This window comes from Chrysemys picta, chromosome 2, assembly GCF_011386835.1.
Source record: "Chrysemys picta bellii isolate R12L10 chromosome 2, ASM1138683v2, whole genome shotgun sequence".
In the NCBI taxonomy this organism is placed as follows: domain Eukaryota; kingdom Metazoa; phylum Chordata; order Testudines; family Emydidae; genus Chrysemys; species Chrysemys picta.
The window spans coordinates 219,639,751-219,660,593 of NC_088792.1; the positions used below are offsets into that span (position 1 = coordinate 219,639,751).

Sequence of the window (20,843 nt, forward strand, 5' to 3'; positions counted from 1 at the left end):
TTGGCAGTGTCTTATCTTCAGCTGACCAATCCACGTTGAAGTTTTGGGGAGGTTTGCTTGGATTGGTGTCTTCTTGGGTCTTATCTGTTTTTTTTTTTCTTACCTGTCTGTGGCAGCTTGTTTGTAGAGATGGACAGGATGAGTTGTGGGTGGGAGGGAGAGTTTGTGGAGGGTACTCCTTTCAGTCTTTTTATACACTTATTTTGATGAAATTATAAGAAAATCAGCCCTTTTATGCCCATTTAGAGTCAACTGTCATTAGTGTGACCAGACAGCAAATGTGAAAAATCGGGATGGGGGTGGAGAGTAATAGGAACCTATATAAGAGAGAGACCCAAAAATCAGGACTGTCCCTATAAAATCGGTATATCTGGTCACCCTAACTGTCATTAGGTTGCTGTCACCCTTTCATTGGCTCCATGCCTTTGAGGTTGGTTGACGTGACACTTTCAGCTCCTGAATATGCAGTCTGTTTAATGAATATTCAACATTTTTTTTAATTGTCTTTGTTCTTCATTTGGCAGGAAAGATTCAGATACCTTTTAAAGTAGTTTTAACTTTTTTTATTTGTATTCAGTCCATTTTCTGCAATTTTTATTAGTTTGACAGGAAAAGAAATTATATTTTCAAAAAGTCTGAACGCTCCTGTTCTTTATACGAGTGTTTAGTTCTCAAACCAGTCCTCTAAAATTATCTAACTCATACAAATTCTTTAGCCTAAGTTGTTAACTCTGACAATTTTGGAACAATGATTTTTTTTTTCTTCATGCACTGGGTGAGGATTTGCTTGTGCACGGCCAGTAATTGATTACGCATTAATATAAATATTTTATACTTAAATGGCTTCTTGCAGTAGTTTAGCAAGATTACCTGGTGGTCCATAAAGCACTTTACCATTTACACAGCATGACATTGAGCTCTGAATTTAGCTAACAGATTTGCAAGTATGTATTTCACAGAGGAGTTTGCCAGTACATTTAAGGAAAAAAATAAAAGTTTAAAACATCTCCAGTTACACATGCTTTTCTCTAAAGCTTTTAAGAGTATAAGCAGGTTTTGTTGCTGGGGTGGCGGCAGGGTGTCAGCAGAGCCCACGTTACTTAGCTTTATTACTCTGATAACACTACACTGCCTTCCTTTCACAATCAGATTTCTCTCTAAAAGTGTTTACATGGTTTGACTGCTTGATGTTTGCTTGACCTTGGGAGGTAGAAGCAGGATCTTCTAGAATGTCTTTGATTAGTTTTAACACTTTGTAGCATAATTAGCTAAAGATGAACTGTTATATCTCTAAGCATCCTGGCTATAACCTTCTTGCAGCTCTATCTTAATGTTCAGTAAAGATGCAAACAAGTTTGTAACAACTTAAAAAATAAGTTACAATCATTTAATTTTTTTGCATCAGTATTGAAGTCTCTTCCCCAAATTCCCATAAGAGAAATTGTGATAGTAAATGAAGCTTTATTACCTTTTGTCTTATTCTCTTTGAAGAAGAGGAAAGGAAAAATAAAGCAGCGATCTTTTGTTTCTAATGCTTTTCTTTAGCTGTCCAGGAAGAAAAAAAAGCTACATATTGAAACACTCATTCCTACTATGGGCTCCCCTCTATAGGGTAAGCATAACATTTTGAGGGTAATTTACATGGGTTAGGCAAATACAGTACTTATAATAGCAAGCACCTCTGCATGATGCAATCCAGGGTTGTTGGTATGCAATTGTTCACATGCACTGTGTTCCAAGTCCTCAATCTTGCAATGTATCGTGTGTGCTGGTAGCGGCACCTGCATAGAGCCATGGAAATCATTGCATTTTATTCTTTCTCGTGCTTCTCAATTTCTTTCTTCCTGCTGCTACTGTTTACCTCTGAAACTCAGAATTGGGTCATCCCCCACCCAATCCTGCAATTTGTATCTAACAGGCAGGCTGTTGTGTCTCTACAGAGCCTTATTGAAGCCATGCTGCACACTGCAGAATCAAGGCCTAAAACACTTGAGGTTTACTCTGCAAATTAAGAGCAAGTCCCTTGCAATGGGAGGTACTTGAATCAGCCGGGTCTTACCCAGCTGTTCAGCACCTGAAACAAATCTGCTGATGGAGATTCTGCAGGAACTATGGTGGCCATTTCCTTGCCTCTCTCACAGTAATTGGACAGGACTTCAAATCTTTTTCTCACTCAATCCAATTCAAGCCCCACCACGTGCTCTAGTTTTCCCTCTCACTTCAGTTGTCTGTAAACCATAGTGACCTGTGAGGCCAAAACCATGAAGAAGATGCCTAGGGGAAACTCCCTCAAAGGTTGAGGACAAGTGTTTTTAATAGTTACAACCTATTGATAGAGAAGTCTGTTGCAGCCCACATGGACCGTCTTCTCCCACAAAACACTCCAGAACTACTCTGGTTCCATAGGGTTTCTGAGTGGGGACTATCAATACAGGGCCTTTGTACCGACAGGAGAGTTGAGCCCCACTCTGAAATCAAAGCAGGCAATGATTGCCCCATGACAAATGAATAATTTCAGCATTTTCCCAACTCCATTCCCATCCCAAGCATTAGATCAAGAGTGTACCCAGCTGTTTAAGTTCAAAGTGATTGAGAATTTCAAGAAGGTGCTCTCAGGTGATGGGAGGCACAGAGGTGTAGGTTATTGCTCCAGCAGTGGCATGATTGTTTAGAGGGACAGCACTGCTCAGTGCTAGATGAGCAGAGCAAGCAGGAAGGGTGTTAAATGCTCAGTAAGATAAAGTGGAGTTAATCTATGGAGGACATTACATTTCTATTCAGGGTGGATACTCCAATTTTTCTCTTATATGATCAGCTTAAGTGATCACCTTTGTGACATTCAGCTTGATAAAAGTTATAGTTCCAGATAGTTTTAGTGTCACTCTAGTAGCATTTGGGGCTTGAAACTCTTGTTACGTATAGCTAGGGATAGAAATAGAACAAACAACCCCTGCCCCCAAACTCCCACACAACTTGCTTAAATGTCATGTCGTCATTTTATCCCAGGGCCAGCTGCTATCTAGTTTCTACCAAACTCTTCTCTACTGTCACTTCATTTAAAGCAGACTAGCAGATGATGAGGGAACCATCCCATAAAGTACACTTAGTCTTCCTTTGTTTAGGAATTCTTAAAGATTAAGCCTATCGATCACTGAACTAACTGCTCTGTAAAGAACAGAGGTGTATGCTGAGTAGAATGATCAATTAATGGTAAAAATCCTGAAGTCCTTGCTCACTTTATTTTACTTGATTCCTTACTTAAACAAAACTCTTATTGAAGTAAAGAGCAGTGCTGGAGTAAGGACTGATTAAAAAAAGTGTCAAGAGTTCACAGTTTGCCCTAATAAAGATAAAACTTGCTCAAGCTGCCGGTAGATTTGATAATGGCTTATATGGTAGAGTGACTCCTTTACAAACTGCATAATGTTTCAACTCCCCTTGAAATCAGTGGGAGACTTGCTTCAGTAAAGACAACAGGACTTTACTCTCAGAGTAAAAGGCACTTTGGAAAATAAGTGTTTAAGGAATCTAATTCCCAATTCCTAAGATACTTAGGGCTGATCTACTCTAGGAATTTACATCGGTATAGCTATATCCCTCAGGGGTGTGACAAATACATATCTGAGAGAGCTACCATATATGGTAGCTATACCAACCTAGCCCCTGCTCTAGACAGTGATAGGTAGATGGAAGAATTTTTCCTTTGACCTTACTAATGCCTCTAGGGGAGATGGATTACCTATGCCATTGGCGTAGGTAGTGTCTACACTCAAAACACTACAGCTGAACCATTGCAGCTGTGCTGCACTAGTATTTTAATTGTAGACATATCCTTAGTCACTTTAATTTTAATTTTGGTTTCATAGCTAGACTGGGGCAAATGACTGTTTTCTGTGAATATTTGCTCAAATAAAAACAAGTTAATGTCATCTGTGTTCACACCTCTTTTCTGTTAACTTTTTGTAAATATTCTGGTGAATGAGGTTAAATGTTAAGCTATTACAGAATAGTCCAAGTAGGTAAATTCTGAATATTCAGATCCACGTTTTTTTTCATTAGGAAAAGTGATTCTAACCATGTTCACCCAGTCAGGGAACAGCAGCAATCTCATGTCTCTCTCATGTCCAACCAAATCTGAAACAACTCAAATTTTGAATTTGGGATATTGAATACTCACAGTTTAACTGCTGATGAATAATGTACAAATAAAGAATTATTCACAGATTATTTTGCCAATTTTGAATAATGAACCAATCCAAGGGAAAGCTGGAAAATGCTAATATATAGTTTGAAAACCAAGAGGCTAAATTTATCATATTCTTTGCTATGGATTATTCCATCAGTTTTATAAACAATAGGGAACACAGCAAATGAATTTGATTACAGTAGAGTGCTGGTTCATGACTGGGCCTCTTGGGAACTATGATAATATAAATAATTAATAATAATAATCCTGCTCCAAGCTCAAAATAAAACTTTATTTGGGTTTAAAAAAGTTAGATTAACTCTTTTGCTTTTCATTTTTAGCATTTGTTTATTAGGACAAGGATTTAGGAACAATTCTAGCACAGAGAATCATGTGGCTTTCATACATAGCTGTGATCAGGAAGTCAAACGTAAGTAGGTTATGTAAGCAAGGGCATAAAACACTAGCAGAAAAATATTCTGGCACTCCGCAATCGACCTGTACATAACCTCATTTAGACTAACATGACCAGTTTTGAGCACTGTATTTAAAAAAAGAGAAGACCTGGAAGAGTTAGGTGTTATATTCGCAGCACAAATGCAGAGAAATTGGATCTAACCTTCCAGCAAAATTAGTTTTATGTTTTAATGACACTACTTGATTGCTTAGAATTCAAATGATAACACACCTGAACCCCAAACAGAGACAAAGCAGGCTGCTCCTTAAGGCAGAGAGGCAAAACTTACCCACCATTTTCTAGGCTGGCTCTTTCTAGTCTGACTTTGATCACACACATCAGTACAAAGCCCCTAGCCTGCAAGCAGGACAAGGAAAAAAGTGATAACTTGCAAGTCCAATACAGTTCTCAATACATTACATTAGGAAAGATCTTTGCGAGGACAAGGAATTCAGTGATGGGGTGTTGACAGTTAATTGTGTGTAAGGTGACCAGATGTCCTGATTTTATAGGGACAGTCCCAATTTTTTGGAGTCTTTCTTATATAGGCTCCTATTACCTCCCACCCCCGTCCTGATTTTTCACACTTGCTGTCTGGTCACCCTAATTGTGTGTCAAGGCTAGCTATTTTGGAATTGCATTTTCTGGAAAACGGACAACAGAATCCAGACATAACTGGAGTGTTCAAAATGAGAGAGAAAATAGTAAGATATCAGACACCCTTCTCTCAGACATGGTGTGTAAATAAAACAACAAGCATTGGAGAGTTTAGGCCCACATTACAAAGTTTGTGTGGCCATTAGTTGAAAATGCAAAACATAAATGATTTGAATCCCTTTGATGTTAGTGGCAAAAATCCTATTGACTTCAATAGTGTGAGCCCAGACCCCAAATTAATACACGTCAGATAGGGATTTGCACACATGCAACCCTTCGTATGCTGCATTGGGTGTTTTGCTCAAGCAAACACTCTTCAAACTTTGGCGTTTAGTAGCTAGTGAGATAATGGTTGGATTGAAAGACCTTGTGATCTTCCTTTCATAATAAACAAAATGAAATTCTCTCTCCACTGAAGTTAATGGGAGTTTTGCCATTGACTTCAGTGGGGCCAGGATTTCACCCACTGGTCCAATTTGTAGTTTAAAGTAGAGAAAAATCAAAGACAAGATGTATGTTCTAAATGGCCATAGGGATGGGTTAGTTTAACTTAAACCACCTTAGATCTTTCTATTAGTAGCTTTTCTTGCTATATCCCTCTTCTGAATCCCTCAGTGTCCTCGAGTTTAAAGTAGTCTAAATTAGTTTAAGTTTTGACTAGATTCAGAGGTGTTATTTAAAGGAGCAGGGATTTAAAACCAGATGTTCGGGGTGTGGGGGATGTCTAAGTCGGTCGTTTGGTCAGTCAAAGGAATCTAAAAGGCTGTTGGGGTCAGAAGAACTTGTAAGTTACACTAACTTGAACTCACTCTAGATTTACTTAAACTAACCTCATAATTTGTCCCTCTGGCATATAGGAAAGAAATTTGCACATGTGAAGACTAATCCCCTTAAAAGGAAAGTGGTTTTTTTTGTGTGTTTTTTTTTTTTGATAGCAGAATCCTGCCACTTTACCTCAACAAAACTGATATTTACATGTCACAACTGAGTCAAATGAATGAATATTTTTTCCCGGGTACAATTTTTACTAATTGCTGTTTGTTGCTAGAAACAGTTGTAGCCAATTAGTTCAGGTTATCATTCATTTATTGTGTGTGGTGTGATGGTATGAGTTACTCATACCATGTCATATAATCATTGTATGCTAAATAGATTTAAGTTGTAGGATCATAGAAGTATAAGAATGACAAGTATTTAGAAGTGATGAGTCCATTAGGTATCTAAGCAAAGCAGGGCTAAATGCAAGGCCTACAGGCAGAGGCCTGTAAGATTTTTAGCTTAGCAGTACTAGGCCATAGGCTTAAGAGTATGACCATATTTGTACCTTGTACATGGGTATTTGTAGGATTTATATATGCTTGGCTAATTATAACGTTGCTTGTGACTGTAATAAAACTTATAAGGCAGACTAGATTTGTAACTGGATGTATGTGTATCTTTCCATAGTCTTCATGTGTTCCTACTTGCTCTAAATCTGAAACAAGTGGCAGAGGTGACTTTCACTCTGAGCTTGAAACTGTAGCATCCAGAGTTGAATCCACAATGGTGTAATACAACATTGCAAAATTCACTTTTAAAGGCTACACAATATTTCCCCATGAGCAAATTTCCTCATGCTTAAAATATGTCTATTTAAAAGGGCTTTCCCCTTTCTTATGTCAGGCTACAGTTTCTCTTACCTTACCTGCCATGTGATTCTTCTTGCCCTTGTTTTTGGCTTGCCACTCTGCTGCTTTGGCACATTAACTCTCTTCTTGCAATACCAACATCAGAGACAGAGGTTTAGAGACCAGAACCCTTATTGAGGCAAACATTCCTGTTGATATCAACCCTCTGCTCTTCCAGTGGAAATGGGGGAATGGCTAGGAACTACAGTTTGTGGATATTAGTGTATAGCTATCAGTATAATTTCATTATTCTGGAAAGCACTCAATACCACAGTGATGGTAAAGTGTAAGAAACTGAACTGACTCATAGAACTATTATTAATTACTTGTATTATCATAGTGCCTAGGATCCCAGACACAGACCTCACTGTGCTAGGTGCTGTACACAGAACAAAAAGATAGTCCCTGCCCCAAAGAGCTTACAGTTGAAGTGTAGAATAGGGTCAAATCCTTACAACTGAACTAGGATTTCAGTAGGTAAATGCCATCATATTTCAAAGGCATTCTGCTGTACTCTCAAATACCCTCATTTAGCATGAATTAAAACATGGACTTCCTAAGGTAAAATAAATTCATGTGCCTATTTCCTTTTTTGCCAGAGTGTTAACAATCATTAACAATTTTATTAGGAGTAAGGTTCTTGCCCATATTATTACCATCTTCCAATATTTCAGGAGGTGCTTATTAAGTGAGATTTATACAGATGTTTACAATTACAGAATATAAAAGATGGCTCTGCTGCACTGAAACATTGTGTGCTACCCAGGTTTTTATCACCATGCAATTTACTTTTTTGTAATCGTGTGACAGTGTCATAAAATATTCTCTTTACAAGCAGTAGAACAGGTTACACCAGCCAGCTGCATCAAAGTGGGCAGATTAACCAGGTTACACTGTTTGTATTAGGATAACAAGGTCTCTGTCCTATCATCAGCAGTTAGTATAAATTGATACTAGAATCAATGAGAAATAAGTTGAAAAGATAACTTTTAATGCTATATAAAACTTGGATCTATTCTGAAAAATCTTTTTGCCATGTTCATAAAAATAGAAAATGCAGTCCCTGGATTTCATAGGGAGTTTTAGAAAGGGTATGAGACTAATTTAAGGAAAGGCAGTTTTCCTGAATCCTCACCCTGCCCTTAGTCTCCTAATTGTCACCCCATTTTCCCCTGAAGTTTCCACAATTCTGTCCTACAGGAAAGTGTACTTTTTTGCTACTGCTGCTAGCCTCAGACACTGAGAGGGTGCCAGAGGCCACACAACACCCCATCTGACTGACAGCTGTCCCTAAAACTAACTGTGCTAGGGGCTTGAAGACTTTGTTTTGTGCTCGTTTTCAGCATGTAAAAGATTCAGGGGGTGGAAGTGGCATCATTAATGCATTTATTCCAGGAAGCATATTGAAGGGCTGCCTAGCACAAATGAATGTTACCAGCTACCCTAGATGAGATTGTCTTTCAGAAAGAGTGATAAGGTGGTCAGATCTCAAGGAAGCAAAGTCTCTTCCTAAGGGTATCTGAGAAGGACCAATTTCTTTGAGCCTTGGGTTTTGGTTAATCCCATTCCCATCTTTACAGCTTAATATATGTACATACACCTGCCACGGTTTCAGGTTTAACTGCACCTTTGACCCTTCCTGCTCTTAGCCCTGGTCTACTCTACGAGTTTAGGTCAAATTTAGCAGCGTTAGATTGATTTAACCCTGCACTCGTCCACACAACAAAGACATTTTTGTTGACCTAAAGGGCTCTTAAAATTGTTTTCTGTACTCCTCCCCAACAAGGGGACTAGCGCTGAACTTGACATCGCCGGGTCGAATTTAGGGATAATGTGGACACAATTTGACAGTATTGGCCTCCAGGAGCTATCCCAGAGTGCTCCACTGTTACTGCTCTGGACAGCACTCTCAACTCAGATGCACTGGCCAGGTAGACAGGAAAAGCCCTGGTAACTTTTGAATTTCATTTCCTGTTTGACCAGCGTAGCAAGCTGATCAGCACAGGTGACCATGAAGTCCCAGAATCACAAAAGAGCTCCAGCATGGACCGAATGGGAGGTACTGGATCTGATCGCTGTATGGGGAGACAAATCCATACTATCAGAACCCCGTTCCAAAAGACACAATGCCAAAATATTTGAAAAAATCCCCACGGGCATGATGGACAGAGGCTACAACAGGGACCCGCAGCAGTGCCAGATGCAAATTAAGGAGCTCAGGCAAGCCTACCAAAGAGGCAAACGGCCGCTCCGGATCAGAGCTCCAGACATGCTGCTTCTATGATGAGCTGCATGCAATTCTGGGGGGGGGGGGCCCTACCACTACCCTCCCCTCCACCCGTCCGTGGACACCTGCAAGGGGGGAGTCTCATGCAAGAGGGATGAGGATTTGGGGGATGAGGATAGCACACAGCACGCAAGCAGAGAAACCAGGAACTGTTTATCACCCTGGAGCCAATACCCTCCCAAGGTGGGCTCACAGACCATGAATCCAGAGAAGGCACCTCTGGTGAGTGTACCTTTGTAAATATAATACATGGTTTAAAAGCAAGCATGTTTAATGATTAATTTGCCCTGAAAACTTGGGATGCATTTGAGGCCTCCTTTTAAATGGCCAACCCCAACAGCTGCTTGGTATGGGAAAGGAGGGCGCTGCTGTTTGAAACCATTCCCACATGTTATGAAGGTTGAAGAAGCTGAAAGACTGCGGCTTACCATGGCTGCCTGCAAGCCAAATTCTGTTTCCCAGCCCTGTGTGTGTGCTCTCTCACTCCAAACTGGCAGGCCCTCAATATAATAGGCAAAATGTGACCTTGTACCAAAAGCACATGTGCTATGTAATGTTAACAGCTTGGTTCACCATGAAAGTCTACACATTGTCCTCTAAAATGTGTCTTTTTAAATATTACTCTCCCTTTTTTCCTCCCACAGTTGCAAATGTTTCAATGCTACCCCTATCATCTCTGTCCCAGAGGCTAGTGCAGATAAGAAGGCGAAAAAAACCACACTCTCGATGAAATGTTCTCTGAGCTCATGCAGACCTCCTGCACTGAAAGAGCTCAGTAGAATGCAAGGAGGCAATGTCAGAGTCCAGGAAAGCAGAAAATGAACACGAGGACAGGAGGGACGAACGAGAAGAGAGGTGGTGGGAGCAAGATGAGAGATGGTGGCAGCGCGATGAGCAGAGACAAGATGCAATGCTGAGGCTACTGGGGGATCAAACTGATATGCTCAGGCATCTGGTGGAGCTGCAGGAAAGGCAGCAGAAGCGCAGACCGCTGCTGCTGCCCCTGTGTAACCGCCCACCCTCCTCCCCAAGTTCCCTAGCCTCCTCACCCAGATGCCCAAGAACGTGTGTGTGTGTGGGGGGGGGGGGGGGGGGGGGCTCTGGGCACGCAACCACTCCACCCCAGAGGACTGCCCAAGCAACAGAAGGCTGGCATTCAATATGTTTTGAAGTGCAGTGGAATGCTAATTCTGGGCCCAGGAAACAAGCACAGACTGGTGGGACAGCATAGTGTTGCGGGTCTGGGATGGTTCCCAGTGGCTGGAAAACTTTCACATATGTAAGGACACTTTCACGGAACTCGTTTCCTGGGCCCAGAATTGGTGTTCCACGGCATGAACCTGCCCCATTACCACCATGATGTCCAAATTGCCAGGGCCCGTGCTTTGAGAGAAGTCTGTGTCATGTCCTCATTGCTATCGTGATCACACCACCTCGTCGTCTGCTTTTGCAGGTTCTGGTTCTGCACATACTGCAGGATAATGTGAGCATTGTAAACACCTCACACAACAGCAGCGGTGAGCTGAGCAGGCTCCATGCTTGTCATGGTATGGCATCTGCAGGAGAGAAGAGTTGCAGCAGAAGCGGTGGATGACAATGGATGTCACGAGAATAGATACTTATACTGAACAACAAGAGGACCTGAGAGGTGGATTCATGGCACCAGGAGAGCAGAGTTGCAGCGGAAACAGTGGAGGACGACGGTTAGCACCACACACATTCCTGTGAGCCCATGAGAGACAACATGGAGAGATTCACTATCGAGTCATGAGCAGGAGAGCAGAGTTGCGGCGGAAGCGGTGGATGACGACGGGATGCCATGAGAATAGATATTTATAAAGCATGATGAGAGGCCTGTGAGGTCGATTCATGGCACCAGGAGAGCAGAGTTGCAGTGGAAGCGGTGGTTGGATGATGACGGTTAGCAGTCCTACTGCACTGTCTGCTGAAAGCAGTATGGCGTCTGCACGGGAAAAAAGGCGTGAAACAATTGTCTGCCTTTGCTTTCATGGAGGGAGGGGCGACTGATGACATGTACCCAAAACCACCCGTGACAATTTTTTTTACCCCATCAGACATTGGGAGCTCAACCCAGAATTCCAATGGGCAGCGGGAACTGTGGGATAGCTACCCACAGTGCAACGCTCCGAAAGTCAACGTTAGCCTCAGTACTGTGGATGCACTCCACCGACTTAATGCACTTAGTGGGGACACACACAATTGACTGTATAAAATCGCTTCCTAAAAATCAACTTCTATAAATTTGACCTAATTTCATAGTGTAGACATACCCTTAGACTCCTTCAAGGCCACTTAAGGTTTCAGCCTCCCAGCTGTCTCCTCTGAGTGGAGACCTGCATATCTCTTCCTCCAGACCATGGGGATGCGTTGCTGAGCAACCCCTCTGCAGAAGCATCAGCAACGCCAGCACAGGGCTCATGCCGCACAGGACTAGCAGGAGCTGAACCTGACTGCTCCTGTTGTGGATCTGCTCTGGAGCTGTTCCTGTTGCATGGAATTTGCCAATGCTATGGTCTGGCAGAGGCAGCTGCGAGGTGGTGTCATCAGAGTTGTTGGCAAAGTTTCTTGCTCCTCTAGCCTGTTCCTCTAGCAGAGCAAACTCTTTCACTTCTCAGCAGGGTGACTGACATTGGAAACAGCCCCAGCCGCAGACCTGCCCCTGCCACTCTCCTTGATGAGCTCTCCCTTTTTGTTTAAAAACTACATAAGACTAAACCCCTCTGTGTGAGCTGGACCAGTGGGAAGTTGTTGAAGAACCTGGCAATCCTGCTTCCAACCCTGGCTGCAAACTTGCTTGCAGCCAGGCTTTCATGTGGAGTGGGGTTGCCAAGAGCCTGCCACACTGCATGGGTGTGTGCGCGCACACACACACACACACACACAGAGAGCTGTCAACAAATGGCAAGCTTGTTGCCAAGAATCTGGAGAGAGAGAGTCCAACTTTCTAAGCTATATCATTTTGTGGAAGCAAATTGCATGTGTGTGATTTCTACATTCCCACACTGTTAGATGCTGCTGTTGCAGTAGTGACCCTCTTTATCTAAGCTTCCTCCCTCTGAAGACCCAGTGGGCTCTTACACATTGAAAAGCACTTTTTTTTCAGAAAGGGAAGTGCAATTTGAACATGCATTTTCATGCCTACAGTTAAATTGTGGGCCCAAATCAGATGTAGTAGAATCTGTATTTTCCAAACTAATTGGCGATTGAGGTGTTCATAAAATTGAACATCTCAATTACAGTTGGTAGATTGCGTAAGATGTAGAAGTATGCACTTCATTGCTTTCTTCTTGTCTTGCAAGAAATTTCCAGTGGAATGCGAAGGAATGCCGATTTGTTAGTCACTGACAACTCTTTCAGGTTCCTTTTTTTTTTTTTTTTTTTTTTTCCTTGAGAAAAATGGTTTGTATAACTGGTCATTCATCAGTTCGGTGCTCATAAAACTGAGGTACTACTGTAGTTAGAAGTGCACATTCTCAGATTTACTCCTGCAATTCATTTTGTAAGCCCAGAAATAGGGGCACACATTTTTCAGGTGCAAACTTCACCCATAAACAAAGCAGCATGAAGCAACTGTTCTAGATGAAAATAGTTGTGCTTAAGTAACAGGTCTCTCTCATCTCAAACACGGGACCCTCTAGCACATAAGGGGAAGAGCTCAAACTTAATTAACATGTAAAAAGTGCTTTGACATACTACTGTGGAGGTTGCTATAAAAGTTAAAATTATATTGAATAAATAAATTACAAGAAAAATGTTACAATATGAACTTCTACACATCACTTTCAGACCCTTGCTTTTCAGGCACAATAAATAAAAACACAATTATTGTTTCCCAGAAAAAATCTATAGCAATCTTTACAAATTAAAATATTTTTACATAAATACCTTTACAAAATATGGGCAAGATAATAGAGTGGCTGATACAGAACTCAGTTAATAAAGAATATGGTGATCAATGCAACTCAACACTGGCTTGTGGAAAATAAATCCTGTCAAACTAAATTGATATCTTTTTCTGATAAGATTACTAGTTTGGGTGATAAAGTTAATAGTGTTGATGTGGTATACTTAGACTTCTGTAAAGCATTTGACTTGATACTGCAAAACATTTTAATTACAAAATCTAGAATGATATAAAATAGGGTTACCATCCGTCCAGGTTTCCCTGGACATGTCGGGCTTTTTCAGCGTTAAATGGCCGTCCGGGGGGATTGCTAATCAAGTAGAAATGTCCGGGATTTCCCCCTTCCCCTCATGCAGAGTACGGCTCGGCTGATTGGATGGCGGGACCTGATTGAAAGCCGCTCACAGCCACTGGGGCCTCTAGCAGCCAGAGTCCCTCCCGCTCCCTCCTCCCCCACAGAGCAGCACAGAACAGTGTTTGAGTCCACGTGGAGCCCGCAGCTCTCCCTCTGCCAGGTGAGTGGGAGAGCAGAGGCTGCAGGGCGAGGAGGATCAGGGCAGGCAGGGGCATAGAGGCTGCAGAGGCAGGGCAGGCGGGGGCATAGAGGCTGCAGGGGCAGGGGGGTGTAGGGACAGGCGGGGGGTGCAGAGGCTGCAGGGCGAGGAGGAGCAGAGCAGGCAGGGGCATAGAGGCTGCAGGGGCAGGGGGGTGTAGGGACAGGCGGGGGGTGCAGAGGCTGCAGGGCGAGGAGGAGCAGGGCAGGCAGGGGCATAGAGGCTGCAGGGGCAGGGCAGGCGAGGGTGCAGAGGCTGCAGGGGCGGGGAGGTGCAGGCTGAGTGAGGAGCAGGGGGTACAGAGGCTGCAGGGATGGGGGTGCAGAGGCTGCAGGGCAAGGAGGAAGAGGGCAGGCAGGGGCATAGAGGCTGCAGGGGCTGGGGGGTGCAGGGCAGGTGGGAAGGTGCAGGGACTGCAGGGCGAGTGGGGAGCAGGGGTCACAGAGGCTGCAGGGGCGGGGGGGGTGCAGGGACTGCAGGGCGAGTGGGGAGCAGGGAAGCACTTAGCAACCCCCAACCAAGATCAGAGTGGGAGGGAGGAGGGGGAATGCAGGGTGCTCAGAGGAGCGGGCAGAGTTGGGGCAGGGACTTTGGGGAAGGGGTTGGAGAAGGGGCAGGGTTGGGGCGGGGCCAGGGGCGGAGTTGGGGCAGGGCCGGGGGTGGGACTGGGGCCCCATGGAGTGTCCTCTTTTTATAAATGTTTGAATATGGTAACCCTATATAAAATTAACTTAGCCAATTTTTAATCCATTTAATGTGTGCCAATTGATAGGTCTCAAAACGTAACTGTAAACAGGGAATCATTATTAAAGTGGGTCTGTTTCCAGTGGGCTCCCCAAGGGCTCAGTTCTTGGCACTATACGCTATTTGACATTTTTACCTATGAGCTGTAAGACAACATAAAATAATCAGTGATAAAGTTAGCAGATGACCCAAATATTGGGGGAGTGGTAAATAATGAAGAGAACAGGTCACTGATTCAGAGTGATCTAGAGCTCTCAGTAAGCTGGATGCCAGTAAACAATATGTATTTTAATAGGGCTAAAAGTATATATCTAGGAACAAAGAATGTAGGCCATACTTGTAGGATGGGGGACTCTATCCTGGGAAGCAACGACTGAAAAAGATTTGGGGGTCATGGTGGAGCTAATGCAATCCTGGGATGCAAAATTAATCTTGAGTAGGAATGGAAAGACTATTTTTATCTCTGTATTTGGCACTGGTGCAACTGCTCCTGGAATATTATGTCCAGTTCTGGTGCCCACAATTAAAGAAGGATGTTGATAAATTGGAGAGGGCTCAGAGGACAGTCAGGAGAATGAGTAAATGATTAGAAAACATGCCTTAGACTGAGCTCCATGAGCCTATCACTATATTTAGTTTAACAAAGGGAACAGTAAGCGGTCACTTTGTTACAGTCTGTAAGTATCTACATAGGTAACAAATATTTAATAATGGGCTCTTCAATCTAACAGAGAAAGGTATAATATGATCCAGTGACTAGAAGTTGAAGCTAGACAAATCTACACTGGAAATAAGTGAGAGTAATTAACAGTAAGAGTAATTAACCATTGGAACAATTTACCAAGGATCATGACAAATTCTCCATCACTGACAATTTTTAAATCAGGATTGGATGTGTTCTAAAAGCTATGCTCTAGTAATTATTTTGGGGAAGTTCTAGGGCCTTTGTTATACAGGAGGTCAGATTAGATTATAATGGTTCCTTCTGAGTTTAGAATTTATGAATTTGTCATTTGAACAAATCAACCCTCCTAAAAGAGTTAATCCTATAAATTACATTTAAACAGATACATTCTATGTTGTAAATTATAAATGTAATTCTATCATTTTCCTTAGTGCAAAATAATCAGGGTATTAGAAGTCTCTGAGGGCAAAATGAGGGAATTGTTTTTATGCACTAACTTGTGCTGAAACAATTTTTTAAATCTAATCCTTCCTTTTACTCCACCATGGAGGAAAGGTGAAAGCATGTCCATTCCAACTACTGGTAAACTTTTTTTTTCCTCTGTCAAAGATTTGGAGAAAGCTACACAGGTTTATGGAAATGCAGCATCTTAATCTTGCCTGTCAATGTTTTTTGTCAAGAGTTTTTTAGCATGTAAAATAGTACTTAGCTAAGCCAATAAAAACATTACTACATTACCAGAAGATGATAGGATCTAAGTAAGGGAGGGTCATTTTAGGAGAACTCAATTTGTCAGGTGTTGGAATACTGCAGAGTTATTTTTGCTTATTTATTCAGATGTCCAGTCAGACGGGTTCTAGCATTCTTCAATCCCAAAATATACTAAGGGATGGGATTATCTCTAAAGAACTAAGCACCTCCTTCAATAAAAATTCTAGTGATAGCCAAACCCAGCAGCTAGTTTGACAAGCTTTATTTTGTTTTTGTTTTGTCTATCTTGATAATAAAGGTAAGCCCCAGGAAGTTGGTACATTGGGCCTGTTGTATTAATTTTGATGAAATATATGGGCCCAAATAGTCAGAGGTGTTAACATGACCCTGCCACTGCCCAGTATTAAACATTTTAAAATGAGGTTTGACATACAGAGACTTCACTCTGCTTAATACCATGGCAAACACCATCCTTTTAAAGCTTTTATTGAAGATACAGGGAAAAAGGAGAAACTTTTACAGCATTTGAAATATAAAGTATAAAATAAACCTGTTGCAGTTCAATCCTGTTTCCTAGAAGAGTAACACACAAAGTTGAGAGAAAAGAAGAGCGAAGATAGAAAATGCACTCGGTCTCTGGTGTTGACTCTCACTTGTAGCTTTACTGCTGGAAAAACACAGGCATGTCACATAGTCTTATTAGCCACTCTGAAACATGACAAACTTGTAGCAGGATCAGACTTTGTCAGCCATTGCTTTTAGTGGCCTCTTTCTGGTCACAGGCTCACAGCAATGCTGCAAAATATACAGTCTCAGCCAGCTAAGCCAAACTCATATTAGACCAAAGGCAAAAGAAGAGGAATAGGAAGAAGAAATAAGTGGGGGAGGAAAAAGGAAAACAAGATAGGGGTGTGTGTTCAGAACTTAGCCAAAACAGGTGGGGGGTGACAATATTATCTGGGTCCTCTCTCTGGTCTGGTCTGGATATCTCCAAGATCAGGAAGACAAAAGTCTAACAAGGGATCCTGTGGTCCCAGAAGATGATGGCTGTGGCAGCCATGATGGTAAGGTTTGCTCCTTTCTTGTTCATCTGTCTCCAGCCATCAGTTGTCAGACAGCTGCTTCTTGCACTAGTTTTCTCCAAAAAGTCTTTCCTTTTGAAGAACCCTAAAAGGGAGTTATGGGTGGAATAGCCCATCCTATCATTATTTTATTAATCAATTATGCCTAATTTCTGCCATACCAATTTAGGTCCATTGATTTCCAGTCCCATGCTTTTCTCGTTTACCAGACATTATTTGAACACAGTAATATTAATAGGCCTTTTTGTTTGCACTAATTCAGACTTTGTCTCCCTTTTGTGCTTTTTCTCACCAACATTTGTTGATATAAGTTATTGTGACATTTTATAAACTTTAACTCACTTTTTGTAGTTGTCAGTTTAGTGCCTTTGTCCTGATCTTCAAAGGCATCATCTGCTCAAAACCAGTTGCATCAATGACCATGTCAAGATCCATGACTTGAATAGACTGTTTTGCTTCCCTTGAGTAATATAAAATATAAATCTCAGGCTGAAGCACATAGGAGTTGGAGATAATATATTCTCAGTTGTGGGATTTTGACCATGAAATGATCTTCCAGAGGAGGTCAAACTAATCAAGAGTCTTAATTGCTTAAGCTGTTTTTGTGTGGTCATAGACCTGGTGCTAGCCTTCTGCATGAAGGTGAATTTCACCACCACCAACTAATTCATTCATTTTGAATTTATTTGGGAAGGGCCTATATACAGTGGCAATGGGCTCTACAGAAAACTCCAGGACAGATGATGAATCCATGGAACATACTGTGGTGTCAGTGAGGAGTTCTGCTGAAAAATCAATAGCATGTTGATTGTGGTCCTTAATTTAACAGTGGTAGTATTACAAATAGATTACAAAACATCTAGAAAGACAAGCTCCCTGCTTTGGAGAGTTGTCAGTCTATTTCAGGCAATAAAAGTACATGAGAGAACAGTTCAAATGCAAGAACATATGGAGAAATTGCTACTGAGGAGATAACATTTGTTGAATTGTAAGACTATAATATCCACAAAGCTTCCATATTCTATATTCCATTACAATACAATAGGGCAGAGTTAAAATCTAATTATCTAATGTACATAGTAACTAAGCTAATGAAAATTAATAGTCATTAATTACATTTAATTGAGAGTTTCCAGACATTTGACATTCTTTTCACTGATGTTTTAAGTAGGGAATAATAATAAAACCTTTAACATTAACAAAGCTTTTTGTCTACGGATCACAAAGTCTTCAGGTTGCAAAAACTACTTTATAGACCCTGCCCCAAATGGAAACTTGCTTCCATGCTTCAATACACAAACATATCATATGTAAATAAAATATTAAATCAGCAATACAGCAAGTAACACTTCAAAGTGAGCAGAGGGCTAACAAATCAGTAGCCATAACAAGCAATCACCAGAGAATAGAAAACCAAAACAGTAGGAGAAATTCACCACATAGTTGGTACTGTAGATCAGTGGTTCTCAACCTTTTCAGACTACTGTACCCCCTTCAGGAGTCTGATATGTCTTGCATACCCCAAGTTTCACCTCACTTAATAACTACTTGATTACAAAACTCAGACCTAAAAATACAAAAGTGTCACAGAACATTATTACTGAAAAATTCCTTACTTTTCTCTTTTTGTCTGTATGAAATTTTAGTTTGTACTTACTTTGCTAGTGCTTTTTATGTAGCCTGTTGTAAAACTAGGTAAATATCTAGATGAGTTGATTTACCCCTTGAAAGACCTCTGCATACACCTGGTTGAGAACCACTGCTGTAGATAAACAGGTCAGCAGAATCAGATTTGTGTAGTCCTTACACCAAAAACTACATGGATTGTGATTGCGCCCAGATTATGCAGAGGTGTCAAAGGAGGGCAGAAGTTTCTTTATTTATCTGTTTAGTATTATATATTTTAAATCTAATCAGTACAGAAGCTCAGACATCTTGACGATTAATTATAGCCACAATCCACCTAGAAATACACAAAACACTCAGCAGCATAACACTTCACCCCAGAAAAATAAAGTAATTTGACATGCCAATAAATAAAAGTAGCAAAATATACATCATTCTACCTCACCAAAAACCCATTGTGTTCTCTTCTCTATCTTGCTTTGTGCTCACATGCAGGGCCCCTAGTTTCTGTACAGAGCTATTAAATGCTCAGAATTATATTATAATCCCTTTTTTCAGGAGGTATATGTGGGATACAGGGAGTGATGGACCATAAACCACATGCAAAGTGAAGAGGGTAGAGGTTCTTTGGAATGACTGTAGGTTATATGTTTCATAGTATAAATAAATAGTGCTCAATGCTCTGCAATGGAATACTGTATGCCAAGTGTTATTCATCAATATCTCTTTTTCTAGCATTCCTGCTATGGTGATTTATAGACTATATTTGTTGATCACACATGGGTTATTCCTTTGAGGCCCATGAGACTGCTCTTGCTGCCAGCCTGATTCATACTTAAAATTTACACCTCATTTGTGGAAAACAGCGGGGCAGCACTAAGTAGTATAAGAGGTAGGGGGTTATATCATACCTCTTGGCATCCCACCTCCATAACAAGAACTGCATAGGAAAGCCATGTTGGTGTAATGCCTTTGCAGCATGCTATTTTTAAAAGAGAAAAGCTTGTTCAGTATTAGCATTTATAATGGTAGAAATCAAAGTCTGATATGATTGTTTTCTTAGATTAACGCATACATTTTGTGTGTTGGGAAGATTTAACCAGTGCAAACTTGCATTTAACAGGACTATAACTCCTGTCACAGATGAGTTTCAGTAGTGGAGTAAATTAAGGTAAAGGGAGAACTACATATTAAATTATAATAAATAGTTTTGTGTAATTTTGAATTGTTTCAGAAAGATGGAGACAACCACAATGCAAATGCAAGCATTAAAAATCCAGCATGCTCTGTGAACACATCTTCTAACACGTATAAAATATTAAATAGCAGTACATAAATTGTCCACCAAAAACCTGGCTATTCACATTGCCATTTTTTTTTATATTACCTCTCCAAAAATCCTAGCTATATATCCTTCTGACTTGTGTATGATGAGTTAGAATTGTCTTCTCTCAATCCTGATGATAGAGGCTCTCATTCGGGAAAGCACCCCTACTCAGGATAGCATTTGAGCCGATCCAACTAAATTGGATTTAAGCATGCGCTTAAATGCAGTCCTGAATGAGTATGGAATTACACATGTACTTAGGTGCTTTTCTGCCCCAAGGCTGGAATTTATGAAGCCAATATTGGTCTACTGAAGAACATAAGGGAGTTTTAAGTGTTTTTTAGTCACAGGAGTCAGAGAAGATAGTGCACTTAAAATGATGTAGGGAAATGATAATACAGAAATGGCTGCCCTCTGAAGCTGGAGCATATTTAGAATATCTAAAACTGTTTGTTCAGAGAGATGCTATTTCCTCTTGCTAACAAAACTGCACCTAGTAGCTCAGTTTCAAAGTGCTCTGATTTATCACATTTACACTTGTAAATGGAAACAACTAGCTGTAGGATAGTGAGCAAAGAAAAAAAAATCCTATGAAAATGGAGAGTCATGTCATAGTATGTATTTCAGTAGATGTTGGTTGCAACTGTGGACTGCATAATAATTACTAGCAGGTTTATCTTGGCCGAGTCTTCACGGCTTTTAACCCTTGTGCAGAGTATATATAAAATGCTACCAAATCAGAAGAATAGCATTTTGCATCCACTTTGCAGAAGTATAAATGAGTACACAGGATACAAGGAAGAGGAGAATCAAGCCCTCGGGCCAGATTCTGTAGTCTATACTCAGTTCAGGGCCATAGATGGGAAGGGGCAAAGGTGGCTTACAGCCTGGGACAGGTCAGGGGCCAGCTTGACCCCTGCACAAATTAGGACACC

At 41.2% G+C, this 20,843-nt stretch overlaps 1 protein-coding gene across 3 annotated transcripts in view; it reads right to left on the bottom strand.

The window, feature by feature from the left end:
* Window positions 1-20,843, bottom strand: part of LOC135981714 (uncharacterized) — a 305,037-nt gene that overhangs the window by 218,508 nt on the left and 65,686 nt on the right. The gene's annotated exons all lie outside the window — the stretch shown is intronic.